The 14,002-nt window shown below is 37.1% G+C and overlaps 1 long non-coding RNA gene across 1 annotated transcript; it reads left to right on the plus strand.

Moving 5' to 3' along the window:
- The first annotated feature begins 1,462 nt into the window (after window positions 1–1,462).
- Window positions 1,463–11,883, plus strand: LOC132692864 (uncharacterized). Its single transcript, XR_009616614.2, has 3 exons — window positions 1,463–1,939; window positions 11,361–11,432; window positions 11,554–11,883. It is a non-coding gene; the product is annotated as an uncharacterized LOC132692864 (long non-coding RNA).
- The last annotated feature ends 2,119 nt before the right edge of the window (window positions 11,884–14,002 follow it).

Here is a 14,002-nt window from a genome sequence, read left to right on the forward strand (position 1 = left end):
TATTCTCCATGTTCATCCATGTCATAGCATGTCAGAATTTCCTTCCTTTTAAAGGCCAAGTATTATTCCACTGTATGTATGTGTATGTATATATATATATATATATATATATATATATATGTATATGTATATGCATATAATTTTGCTTATCCATTCATCTGTTAGTAAACATATGAGTTGCTTCCACATTTTAGCTGTTTTTTTGTTTGTGTTTGTTTTGTTTTGTTTCTTAAAGAGAGAGAGAGAGAGAGCAATTGTTCTGTTTCGTTTCTTAGAGAGAGACAGAGAGCAAGTGGTAGAGGGAGAGAGAGAGGATCTTAAGCAGGCTCCATGCCCAGTGCAAAGACTGATGCAGGGCTTGATCTCACCACCTTGAGGTCATGACTTGAGCTGAAACCAAGAGTTGGATGCATAACTGACTGAGCCACCCAGGTGCCCCAAGGCACTTACAATTTAACCTACCACGTTTTCATACCATCAATGCAAATGTGAACACACTGGGAAAGTCAAATAATGCCTTAGTATTATTAAGAAAATGTTTTTGACCTTTTGGACCCTCTGAGGTATTATTCAGGGATCTGAAGACCACACCTTGACAACTGATGATCTAGAATGTAAGCTCTATAAAAGCAGTGAGTTTCTTTTGTTCACTGTTAGATTTTTAGCACTATTCTATCTAGAAGGGTTCTTGGCACAATAGATGATTAATAAATATTTCCTAAATGTATTAGTAAAGCAAGGACAAAAGGGAGATTAATTCTTTATAGAAAACAATAATAATTTAGAATGTATTTCTTTTTACTGCATGTAGCTACATAACTAACCAACCCATGCCTCAAAATGGCATGAAAATCTAATTTCATTAATACCATTTCTTTTGCTAAAGATCCCATTGACTTCTAAATTATGAACAAAAAGACTAAAGGACGTAAGTGAAGGAAGAAAGGTGAAATATGCCAGAATCAGAACAAATGCTATTTTTTCATAAAAGCACAGACCTTAAATGCCTTCAGATCATCCAGCCCAATTCCTTCATTTTTGCAAATAAGAAAATTTAGCTGCTAAGAAAGCTCAATGACTAGCCCGAAGTTAGTGACAGCAGTAAAATACAGGGTCTTTCACACTTTTTCTTTTAGATAGAAATGATAGGAACAATAATGGGAAGCAAGAGAACTGGTATGTATTTCTTCTATAGAAAAGTGGCTAAGCAAGTCTGAGCCAAATCCTTAAACCACTCCATGGGTACTTTAGGACAGAAGAGGAACTTGACATTAAGGGATAGGACACCTAAATAATACCTCCTGATAGAGTACCTAGCTCCTCCCCATGATAGCTCAGGCTGGAGACATGCAAAGACGGTATGGGTAGTCAGGCTAGTCCCATGGAGCTGTGAAGAGGAAAAGATTCAGGCTTGAGAAGTAAGCAAGGGCGGTCTGATGCCTAAAAGGAGGGCCTTTGGAGCTGTACTAGATAGTAACATGGATGGGGTCAGGGACTGAAAAAGCCCAACAGAAAATAAGAATGTCTTTGGTATTTTTCAGTTGGGAACTATTGGCATTTTGTATGGAACTGTCCTGAACTTTGCAGGCTGTTTATCATCCCTACCCTCCACCCACCAAATGCCAGTAAATTCCAAATCACTGTGATGACTAAATATGTCCTGCACATTTTCAAGTTCCCACTAGGGGGCTTGTATCACCCCTGACTACCATTTGTCACATGTTCACTAATAAACACTTCCTGATGGATGTAGTGGGATACAGTTTGGAGATAATGTTTCTCTCTTCACAGGCATTTTGGTTCTCCTCTCCCACCACCAGGTCTCCCCCTTCACCCACTGAATCAATACATTCATAGTTTCAAGATGAGGGTAAACAGCCAGGAAAAAACAAGACAACTAAGTTTCTGAATGAGTTGTTTGTTTGTTTTTCATCTTCAAGTAAGTGACTTTTATTTTTCTCTGATACTTTACAGTCAATTTCTTCAAAACTTTAAGATCTCCAGAGAAAATCTGAATGGGATTTTAAAATCAAAGCTAAAACAATAGGCTTTTTATTATAAAGGCAGTTTTCTCAAAAGAGGAAACGTGGGTTTTAAAATTCTAAAACAGTTACAGCTTGGAGAATTCAGGGCAGATTGTTTACACTATAAGCCAAAGAGTTAGGAGGTATGAAGTTGTCCACCAGAAGGACTGGTGGAAGGAGAAGAGAATCTGGAGTGCCTGTGACTATAATTTGGATGCTGGTGGATGCCTAAGAAAGGAATTATATCTCCTATTCACTCTTCTGAGTCAGATGACAGGACAGGAAATTTCCTGGAGGAAGAGAGTAAAGACTTAAGAGCAGAGAGGATCTTCATCTCTCTCAAGAAGACCCCTGCTCACCACACATCTGAGGCAGAATGACTGAGATGCTCCTACCCACCCTCCAGGATACTGAGCATCCAACAGTTGTTTCCTGAGCTCCGCAAGGCAATACAGAGTGGCTGAATGGTGTGACAGAATGGGAGGGGCCTTGTGGTCAGGATGAGGTTAACAGAGATGAATACAGACAGGGGGTAGCAGGGAAAGGAGTTCACAATCAAAGGTTAGACGTAATTGTGCATCCCAGCAGATCCTGGGGCCAGGTGCCTCTGAGGTCAGTACAACATATATATCCCCAGAAGAAGAGAAGGAAAGCGAGAAGGTCAAACCCCTGGATTGACTAGTTGAAATCTATAAATTGAAAAACTTACATAGAAAGTCAAGTTTTGGCTCTTAAGTGAAAAGGGTCCTAGCAACTAAGTGCAGTAATAAAGACATAAAGAACCCAGGAAATTCATCCTCAATACAGTAATGCATATTTACACCCTCTTTGCTTGAGCCTGCTGCTTAAATTTGCAGGAGTTACCTAGATGCCAAATATCAGCTATTTGTCTTGTTCAGGTTTTACTATTTGTGTGGCTTTGATGACTATTTGTTGACAAATGCTCCTTTTACTTCACTGTGATTGGAAATAACACTGAAATCGCCCCTAACTATATAGAGGTTGAAGATCAGTTAATTTTGCTGTTATCAATGGGTGAGATATTTCAGCTGGAATCCATTTTTTTTAAATATATTTATTTAGAGGCACCTGGGTGGCTTAGTTGGTTAAGTGTCTGACTCTTGGTTTCGGCTCAGATCACGATCTCACAGTTCGTCGGTTTGAGCCCCATATCAGGCTCCTCGCTGATAGTTCAGAGCCTGCTTGATATTCTCTCTCTCTCCCTTTCTCTCTGTACCTCTCTTGCTTGCACACACACTCTCTCTCTCTCAAAAAAAAAACAAAACCTTAAAATGTTTATTTATTTATTTTGAGAGAGACAGAGAGAGAGAGAACATGAGTAGGAGAGGGTCAGAAAGAGGGAGAGAGAGAGAATCCCAAGCAGGCTCTGCACTGACAGCAAAGGGCCTCGATCTCACAAACCATGAGATCATGACCTGAGCCAAAACCAAGAGTCAGATGCTTAACCAACTGAGCCACTTAGGCACCCCAGCTGGAATCCATTTTTTAATCAATGGAATATTTACTCTCTATTTTATATGAACTATAGCTTAAAAATAACTGTCACTCAAAATAGTGTAATTTTGTAATTAATTGTCACTTTAAAACAAAGACTAACAAGAGACAAAAAAGCATTATATAATGATAAAGGGATCAATCCAACTAGAGTACAATATATAACACTTGTAAATATCCATGCATCCAACCTTGGAGCACCTAAATACATAAAGCAATACTAATACAATAATAGTAGGGGACTTTAAACACCCCACTTACATCAGTGGATAGATCATCCAGGCAGAAAATCAAATAAGGAAACAATATTTTTCTTTAAGTTTATTTATTTATTTAGAAAGAGAGAGAGTGTGTGCATGAGTGGAGTAAGGGCAAAGAAAGAGGGAGAGAGAGAATATCAAGCATGCCCCATGCTGTCAGCATGGAGCCAGATGCAGGGCTTGATCCCATGAACTGTGAGATCATGACCTGAGCTGAAATTGAGAGTCAAATGCTTAACTAACTGAGCCACCCAGGCACCTCAGGAAACAGTATTTTTGAACAACACTTTAGACCAGATGGACTTGACAGATATACACAGAACATTCCATCCCAAACCAACAGAATACACATTCTTTTCAAGTGCACACGGAACATTCTCCAGAATAGATCACGTTAGACCACAAAATAAGCCTTAATCAACTTAAGAAGATTGAAATCATATCAAGCATCTTTTTCAACCACAATGGTATGAAACTAGAAATCAGTTACAAGAAAAAAAACTGGAAAAAAAAAACACATGCATGTGGAGGCTAAACACCATGCTACTACACAACCAGTGGGTCAACACAGAAATGAGAGGAAATAAAAAAATACATGGAGACAAATGAAAATGCAAACACAACACTCCAAAATCTTTGGGATGCAGCAGAAGCAGGGCTAAGAAGGAAATTTATAGCAATATAGATGTACCTCAAGAAATATGAAAAATCTCAATCTAATGACACAAAGAAATGGAAAGACATTCCACGCTCATGGATTGGTAGAACAAATATTAATAAAATGTCTATACTAACCAAAACAATGTAAACATTTAATTCGATCCCTATGAAAATACTATCAGCATTTTTCACAGAAGTAGAACAAAAAATCCTAAAATTTGAGAACCACTGCTACTGTTGCATTCTCTGACTCCATTTGGCCAATTCCCACCACTACCACCACCATGCCCCAGAGGAGCCCCAGTATGGCTGCCCAGTCAGGTACACTGCCTCACCCTTGTTCACCTGCCCATGCACCCACTGCCCTCGTTGCCACACTGGTCTGCTCTCTGGCCAACCTTGCCCGATGGGGCAGATGGTGTTCATGGCTATTGGCTCAGCTGTGGGACACATTGTTGGTAGTACCCTGACTGGAGCTTTCAGTGGGGGAGGCTTGGAGCCCACCCAGCCTGCTGCTCAGCAGGCACCCACCCACTCTGTCCCCTAGCCCCTGCAGATGGGGTGCTGGGCTTATGAGATCAAGCAGTTCCTTGACTGCTCCACCAGTCAGAGTACTCTGTCCCTGAATGAGGGCTTGAGCAGGCCCTGAAGCAATGCAAATTCAACCATAGTCTCAGCTCCCTCTCTTGAAGATCCATGGGCCAGCCCTGCACTCACCTTCACCCCTTCACCGACAGCCAGACCATGATGTCATATTGTACCCACGTAGCTGGAATTGGGAGTGAGGATGGGGATTTTCACCCCACAGATGACTAGAATCACAAATGTGTAATTAGAAGTGTCTATTTTTTTAGCCTAAAATTTATATGGAACCACAAAAGACCCCAAATTGCCAAAGCAATTTTGAGAAAGAAAAGCAAGGCTGGAGATACCACAATTCCAGACTTCAAGCTATATTACAAAACTGTAGTAAACAAAACAGTATTGTACTAGCACAAAAATAGATCTAGAGATAAATGGAACAGAACAGAAAACCCAAAAATAAACCCATAATTATAGGGTCAGTTAATCTTTGACAAAGCAGGAAAAAATATGCAATAGGAAGAAGACAGTCTCTTCAACAAATGGTGTTGGGAAAACCAGTTAGCTACATGCAAAAGAATGAAACTGGACCACTTTCTTACACCATACACAAAAATGAATTCAAAATGGATTAAAGACCTAAATGTGAGACCTGAAGCCATAAAAATCCTAGAAGAGAACACAGGCAGTAAGGTCTCTGACATTGGCCATCACAACATTTTTCTGGATATGTCTCCTGAGGCAAGGGAATAAAAGCAAAAATAAACTATTGGGACTATATTTTAAAAAAGCTTCTGCACAGCAAAGGAAACAATGAAACTAAAAGGCAACCAATGGAATGGGAGAAGATACTAACCCTTTAACAGATATGTCATTTGCTCAGTTGGTTGAGCAAATGACATATCTGTTAAAGGGTTAGTATCCAAAATATATAAAGAACTCAATAAACTCAGCACCCAAAAAACAAACAATCCAATTTAAAATGGGCAGAAAATATGAACAGACATTTCTCCAGAGAAGACATCCAAATGGCCAACAGACACATGAAAAGATACCCAACATCACTCATCATCAGGGAAATGCAAAGCAAAATTATAATGAAATATCACCTCACACCTCTCAGAATGTCTTAAACACACACACACACACACACACACACACACACACACACACACAAGAAACAAGTGTTAACAAGAACTTGAAACACAAGAAACAAGTGCTGACGGGTGTGTAGATAAAGGAACCCTCTTGTACTCTTGGTGGGAATGCAAACTGGTGTAGCCACTTTGGAAAACAGTATGGAGGTTTCTCAAAAAGTTAAAAATAGAGGTGCCTGGGTGGCTCAGTTGGTTGAGCATCTGGCTCTTGATTTCAGCTCAGCTCATGATCCCAGGGTCCTAGGATTGAGCCCTGCATCAGACTCCATGCTGAGTATGGAGCCTGGTTGGGATTCTCTCTCTCTCTCTCTCTCTCTCTCTCTCTCTCTCTCTCTCTCTCCCTTTTTCTCCCTCTGCCCCTCCCTCTCCTCATTGCCCCACTTGTGTGCTCTCTCTCTCTCAAGTTAAAAAAAATTTTTTAAGTTAAAAATAGAACTACCCTATGATCCAGTAATCGTGCTACTGGATATTTACCCCCAAAATACAAAAACACTTATTCAAAGGGATACACGCACCCCTATGTTTATACCAGCATTATTTATAATAGCCAAATTATGTAAGCATAATATAGGAATATTATTCAGCCACAGAACAGAATGAAATCTTGCCAGTTGCAACAACATGGATGGACCTAGAGAGTATATGCTAAGTGAAATAAGTCAGTCAGAGAAAGACAAATATGGTATGATTAGACTCATATGTGGAATTTAAGAAATGACACAAATGAGCAAATGGAAAAAACAACAAAGAAAGAGAGAACAAGAAACAGACGCTCAACTATTGAGAACAAACTGATGGTTACCAGAGGGGAAATGGGTAGGGGAATGGATGAAGTAGGTGATAGGGGATTAAGGAGTGCACTAGTTGTGATGAGCACTGGGTGATGCATAGAATTGTTGAATCACTATATTGCATACCTATACTGAAACTAATATAACACTGTATGTTAACTATACGGGAATTAAAATTTTAAAAATAAAAAAAATAAACAATCTAAACTTACATTTAAAGGAACTAGAAAGAAAAGAACAAACAAAGCCCAAAGTTAGTAGAAGGAAGAAAATAATAAAGATCAGAGCGGAAATAAATGAAACAGAAACCAAAATCAACAAAATCAAAAGCTGGTTCTTTAAAAAGATAAATAAAATTCATAAACCTCTAGCCTGGACTTATCAAGAAAAAAGAGAGAGAGAGAGAGAGAATCCAAATAAAATCAGAAATAAAAGAGAAGTAACAACCAACACGACAGAAATACAAAGGATTATAAGAAAATACTATGGAAAATTATATGTCAACAAGTTGGACAACCTAAAAGAAGTGGATAAATTCCTAGAAACATACAATCTTCCAATACCAAATCAGGAAGAAATAGAAAATCTGAACAGAAAAATAACTAGTAACAAAATTGATCAGTAATCAAAAACTCCCAACAAACAAAAATCTAGGACCAAGTGACTTCACATGTGAATTCTACAAACATTTATTTCTTTTTTATTATTAAAAAGAACTTTTTGAGAGAGAGAGAGAGAGAGAGAGAGAGAGAGATCAAACACGAGTGGGGCAGGGGCCGAGAGAAAAGGAGAGAGAATTTTAAGCAGGTTCCATGCTTAGCGTGGAGCCCAACCACTGAGCCCAATCCCTGACCCTGACCACTGAGCCTGTTTCGGGGCTTGATCTCAAGACCGTGAGATCATGACCTGAACTGAAATCAAGAGTTGGGTCCTCAACCAGTTGAGCCACCCAGACACCCCATATTCTATAAACATTTAAAGAAAAGTTAATACCTATTCTCCTCAAACGATTCCAAAACATTGAAGAGGAAGGAAAGCTTCCAAATACATTCTCTTTTTTTTTTTTTTTTAACATTTATTTATTTTTGAGAGACAGAGTATGAGCAGGGGAGGGGCAGAGAGATAGGGAGACACAGAATTCGAAGTAGGCTCCAGGCTCCAAGCTGTCAGCACAGAGCCTGATGTGGGGCTCAAACCCACAAACTAGGAGATCGTGACCTGAGCTGAAGTCGGATGCTTAACTGACTGAGCCACCCAGGCGCCCATCCAAATACATTCTATGAGGCCAGTATTACCCTGATACCAAAACCAGACAAAGATACTACAAAGAAAGAAAACTACAGGCCAATATAGTGGCCTTGGTGAAAATAGATACAAAAATCCTCAATAAAATATTAGGAAACCCTTTCCAACAATATATTAAAAGGATCATTCACCATGATCAAGTGGGATTTATTTTAGGGATGCAAGAATCGTTCAGTATTCACAAATCAATCAATGTGATACACTACATTAACAAAATGAAGTATAAAATCATATGATCATCTCAATAGATGCAGAAAAAGCATTTGACAAAATTCAACATTTGTTCATGATAAAAACTTTGAACAAAGTGGGTTTAGAAGGAACAAAACTCAACATAATAAAGGCCATATATGACGAACCCACAGCTAACATTATACTCAATGGTAAAAAAACTGATAGTTTTTCCTCTAAGATCAGGAACAAACAAGGATGTTCACTCTTGCCACTTTTGTTCAACATAGTAATGGAAGTCCTAGCTGCAAAAATCAGATAAGAAAAAGAAATGAAAGCCATTTATATTGGTAAGAAGTCAAACTGTCACTATTTGTAGATGATGTGATACACATAGAAAACCCTAAAGACTCCACCTAAAAACTATTAGACTATTAGAACTAATAAATAATGCAGTAAAGTTACAAGATACAAAATTAATGTACAGAAATTGATTGTGTTTTATACATTAATAAAAAAAGTAGCAGAAAGATAAATTAAGAAAACAATTCCATTTACAATTGCACCAAAGGATGAACTAATTAGGAATAAACTTAATCAAGGAGGAAAAAGACTTGTAATTTATAAACTATATAACATTGATGAAAGAAATTGAAAATGACACGAACAAATGGAAAGACATGCCATGCTCATGGATTGGAATAGTTAATATTCAAATAACAACAGCATTTTTCACAGAACTAGAACAAAAAATCCTAAAATTTGTATGGAACCACAAAAGATCCCAAACAACCAAAGCAATCTTGAGAAAAAAGAATGAAGCTGAAGGTTTCATAGTCTCAGATTTCAAGATATACTACAAAGCTATAAAACTCAAAACAGTGTGGTACTGGCATAAAAACAGACACACTAATTAATAGAATAGAAAGCCTGGACATAACCCCATGCTTATATGGTCAATTAGTATACAACAAAGGAGGCAAGAATATACAATGGAGGAAAAGACAGTTTCTTCAATAAATAGTGCTTGGAAAATTTGACAGCTACATGCAGAAGAATGAGACTGGACCACTTTTTTTTATGCCATACACAGAAATAAACTCAAAGTTGAATAAAAACCTAAATGTGTGACCTGAAGCCATACAACTTCTAGAAGAAAACATAGACAGTAATCTCTTACAGATTAGCCTTAGCAATATTCTTTTAGCTATGTCTCCTTAGGCAAGAGAAACAAAAGCAAAAAACCAGAAAATAAAAAGACGCTATTGAGACTACACCAAAATAAAAAAGCTTTTGCAGAGTGAAGGAAACTATCGACAAAATGAAAAGGTGACCTGGGGCACCTGAGTGGCTCAGTAGGTTAAGCATCTGACTTTGGCTCAGGTCATGATCTCACAGTTCATGAGTTTGAGCTCTGCAGTTTGTGCTGACAGCACAGAGCCTGGTATCATCTGTCACCTGCTCTCTCTGCCCCTCCCCCGCTCATATGCTTGCTCTCTCTCTCTCTGTCTCTCAAAATAAATAAACTTAAAAAAAGAAAGAAAACGCAACCTACTGAATGAGAGAAGATATTCACAAATGATATCTCCCATAAGGGATTAGTATCTACAATATATAAAAAACTTATACAACTCAACACCAAAACAAAAAACAAAACAAAACAAAACAAAATTAATCTGATTAAAAAATGGGCAGAAGACCTGAATAGACTTTTTCCAAAGTCATACAGATACCCAACAGGTATGTGAAAAGATGCCCAACATCAATAAATCATCAGGTAAATGCAAAGTGAAAACCACAATGAGATATTACATTACACCTGTCAGAATCAAAAAGTGAAAGAATGAATAAATGAATGAATTGAAAAAATAACAAGTGTTGGAAGGATATAGAGGCAAGTGAACCCTCATGTAGTGTTTGTGGGAATGTAAATTGATGAAACCATTGTAGAGAACAATGGTTGTTCTCTATTTGAGGTTGCTCAAATATTAAAAATAGAACTGCCATGTGATGCAGTAATTCCACGAATGGGTACTTATCCAAAGAAGTGAAATCAGTACTTTGAAAAGATACATGCATCCCTATGTTTAATTCAGCATTATTTACAATAGTCAAGATATGAGAGCAACCCAAGTGTCCATCAATAGTTGAATAGATAAAGAAGAGGTGGTATATACACAATGGAATATTACTCGGTCTTGAAATCTTGATATTCATAACAACATGGATGGATCTAGAGGGGATGATACTAAGTAAAATAAATCAGTGAAAGACAAACCATATGATTTCATTACACGTGAAATCTAAAAAACAAAACAAATTAACAAGCAAAGCAGAAACAGACCCATAAATACAGAGACAAGTTGGTGATTGCCAGAGGGGAGGAGAGTAGGATAGGCAAAATGGGTGAGGGGGATTAGGAGGTACAGGTTTCCAGTTATGGAATGAGTAAGTCATAGGGATAAGAAGTACAGCATAGGGGATATAGTCAGTGATATTTTAATAGTCTTGTATGGTGACAGATGGTAGCTGCACTCATGGGGAGCATATAGTACATAGAGTTGTGGAACCAATATGTTGTACACCTGAAACTTATGTAACATTATGTGTCAACTATACCTCAATAAAAAAAATAGAATTTGTAAATAAGAAGAAAAATAAATAAAATTAACTGCTACTAAGAAAACAACAAAGGTTCACACCTTAGGATAGTTTTCTTGAAACATTTTCCAAAACATCACAATTCCTAAATTGAGAACCATAGTGTAAATCCAGAGAGAAATTCTACCTCAAATTTGACTAAATATCTAGAAGCAATGATTTCCTCTTTGTTCACACTCGTGTAGGGCTTTTTTAATTTAGATGTCATTAACATTCAGATTTTAAATTTGATAGACATAAGCTATAAAGACAGCCCACCTGTAGAGATGACCAAAATGGGATTCTTACTGCACACACTCATTCCAGGTAAACCTAAAGTTGATTTGTTTTGTTTTGCTTTGTTTTGTTTTGTTTTGTTTTGTTTTGATACTGGTAAGAAGTTCGTGTTTTACATTAGTAATTTTTGCCTTTCTCTCTCTCTCTCCAGAACACGAGAGAATTTCAGCTTGTTCTCAAAGAATACCAAAATAGTCTGAAAGAAAGAAAGAAAGAAAGAAAGAAAGAAAGAAAGAAAGAAAGAGAAAGAAAGAAAGGCTCTTAAGCTCTCCTAAGCACATAATCAGATCTTTCCGTCTCTTATGGGGACTATTGTTTGGTAAATTGTGTTTTATGTTCCAAAAGAGCGAAGTGGCAGTATTCTACTACACTTAGAGTTTCACAACAAAGTCCTGTAAAATTTCATGTTCTCATTTTTAAATATGTGGGCTCTTAAGGACAGTCTTATGTGTAAGTGATAAAGAAATATGGTGATTACATACCTGACACCTTTTGTATTTGAATTTGATCATTTGATTCAGGAAAAAAACTGCAAGCTTGATTTTCAGGTCATTTTGGTAGCCTTGTCTTGACAGCATTTCGTTGCTTGTGAGCTTTGCATTCTGCTTTTTATTTGTTGGTTTTACTTTTCAGTGAAATGAGTTGGTAGTTCTAATGGTATCTATGCTTTAGATAAGTAAAAAATAAAGAGAGAAGGCTTCTTAGACTTCTTAATCACATTAATATCCTCTGATAAAAATGACAGGCCTGAATAGAAGAGACAGTTGTGAATTTAGAATTTTTCTTCTTTTGATTCATTCTGTAAGTTACAAGAAACACATGAAACAAAAAATTCTGAGAACTAACGTTTAAGCTCAACTGTTAAAAACTAAGAAAAATTATGAGTTAAAAACTGGGTGTCAGTCACTGAGTATGCCAAGCAAACTTATTTCTTGCTCTTTTAACTACTTTTTCAAACAGGTTAAAAACTGATAAGAAGCTCTTGGGAAACTCTTATCAGTCATTGCAAAAAATAGGTTAACCCATCCTAATCTGGCAAAGTCTTAAAAGGCCTACATTCCTAAAAGCATTAGGGGATTTTTTTTTTCTACTTGCTAAGTATGCTGTATGAGAATCATTTTTTGTGACAACAAATTCAGAGTTAAAATATCTTTTTATTCATGTGATATGCTCTATGAGTGCATTCGTAGCCTATAAATGAGATGGTTGCTTAAGCTGACACTGCAAAACATTGCAGGAAGTGTTGATTAGAATTTGCACATTTGTTCTGAGTTTGTGAATTCCAAGCAGGTTTGCTAATGGAGAAGCAGTGCCTTTTTCACAACTCTTCAGCTCTAGACCATGGCCACCTATGTGTGTTTCCTATATGGTGACTGCTGTTAATATTTTGTGTATATCCTTCCTGCCTTTTCTTCTCTTCATATACATTTTTTTACTTTGCAAAGTTAATCTCATTGTGTACTTGCTATTTTATTACTTTTTTCACTAATGGTGTGTTATTAATTTTTTGAAAAATATATTCAACCTTGTAAGACAATCTATCACCTAGCTATAACATAATTTATCAAACTACTTTCCTATTCATATGTGGAATTTAAGAAACAAAACAGTTGAACATAGGAGGAAAAAGGAGAGAGAGAGGCAAACCATAAAGCAGACTTTTAACTATGGAGAACCAACTGAGGGCTGCTGGAGGGGTGGTGTGTGGGAAAGATGGGTTAGGTGGGTGATGGGGATTAAGTGGGGCAGCTGTGAAGAGCACTGGGTGTTGCATGTAAGTGATGAATCACTAACTCCTACACCTGAAACTAATATTACACTGTATGTTAACTAACTGGAATTTGAATAAAAACTTGGGGAAAAAACCCTACTTTTCTATTGTTAGATACTTAGACTATGTCCTATTCTTACCTATTATACATACTGTTGTAACTAGAATCCTTGAACTTAAATCTTTAGGCACATCCTAATTGTTTCCTACAGATAAATTCCCAAAAATAATATTTTTGGACAAAAAGGCAAATATTTTAAATGATCACCACCCTAAGATAGCCGTTGCCAACAGTTTGATGCATATTTTTACAATCTTTTTAGAATAAAATAATATTTATGGGCTTGAATGTATGTATACATACAGGAAACCTAGTTAGGAGTCTATAAGCAGTAATACAGGAGACAAATCAGAGTAGCTTGCAACAGGGCTCAGTGGTAGGGGTAGGGAATGGTGGTCAGATTCTGGATATATATATATATATATATATTTTTTTTAATTTTTATTTAATTTTTTTTTAATTTTAGATCCAAGTTAGTTAGCATATAGTGCAACAATGATTTCAGGAGTAGATTCCTTAATGTACTTTACCCATTTAGCCCATCCCCCCTCCCACAACCCCTCCAGTAACCCTCTGTTTGTTCTTGGATATATATTTTTTTTTTTAGGAAGACCAATTGGATGTAGAGTATGAGAGAAAGAAATGCGTGCAGACTTATTCCCAAGTTTTGGAGGGCTGAGCATTTGGAAGGATGACATTGACATTAAGTGGCAGGGGAAATTCTGTAGGTGGAGCAGATTGAGGGAGAGGAAAGAACAGGGTTCAGCT

The sequence above is a fragment of the Panthera onca genome, chromosome B1 (assembly GCF_046562875.1).
Source record: "Panthera onca isolate mPanOnc1 chromosome B1, mPanOnc1 haplotype 2, whole genome shotgun sequence".
NCBI classification, from domain to species: Eukaryota; Metazoa; Chordata; class Mammalia; order Carnivora; family Felidae; genus Panthera; species Panthera onca.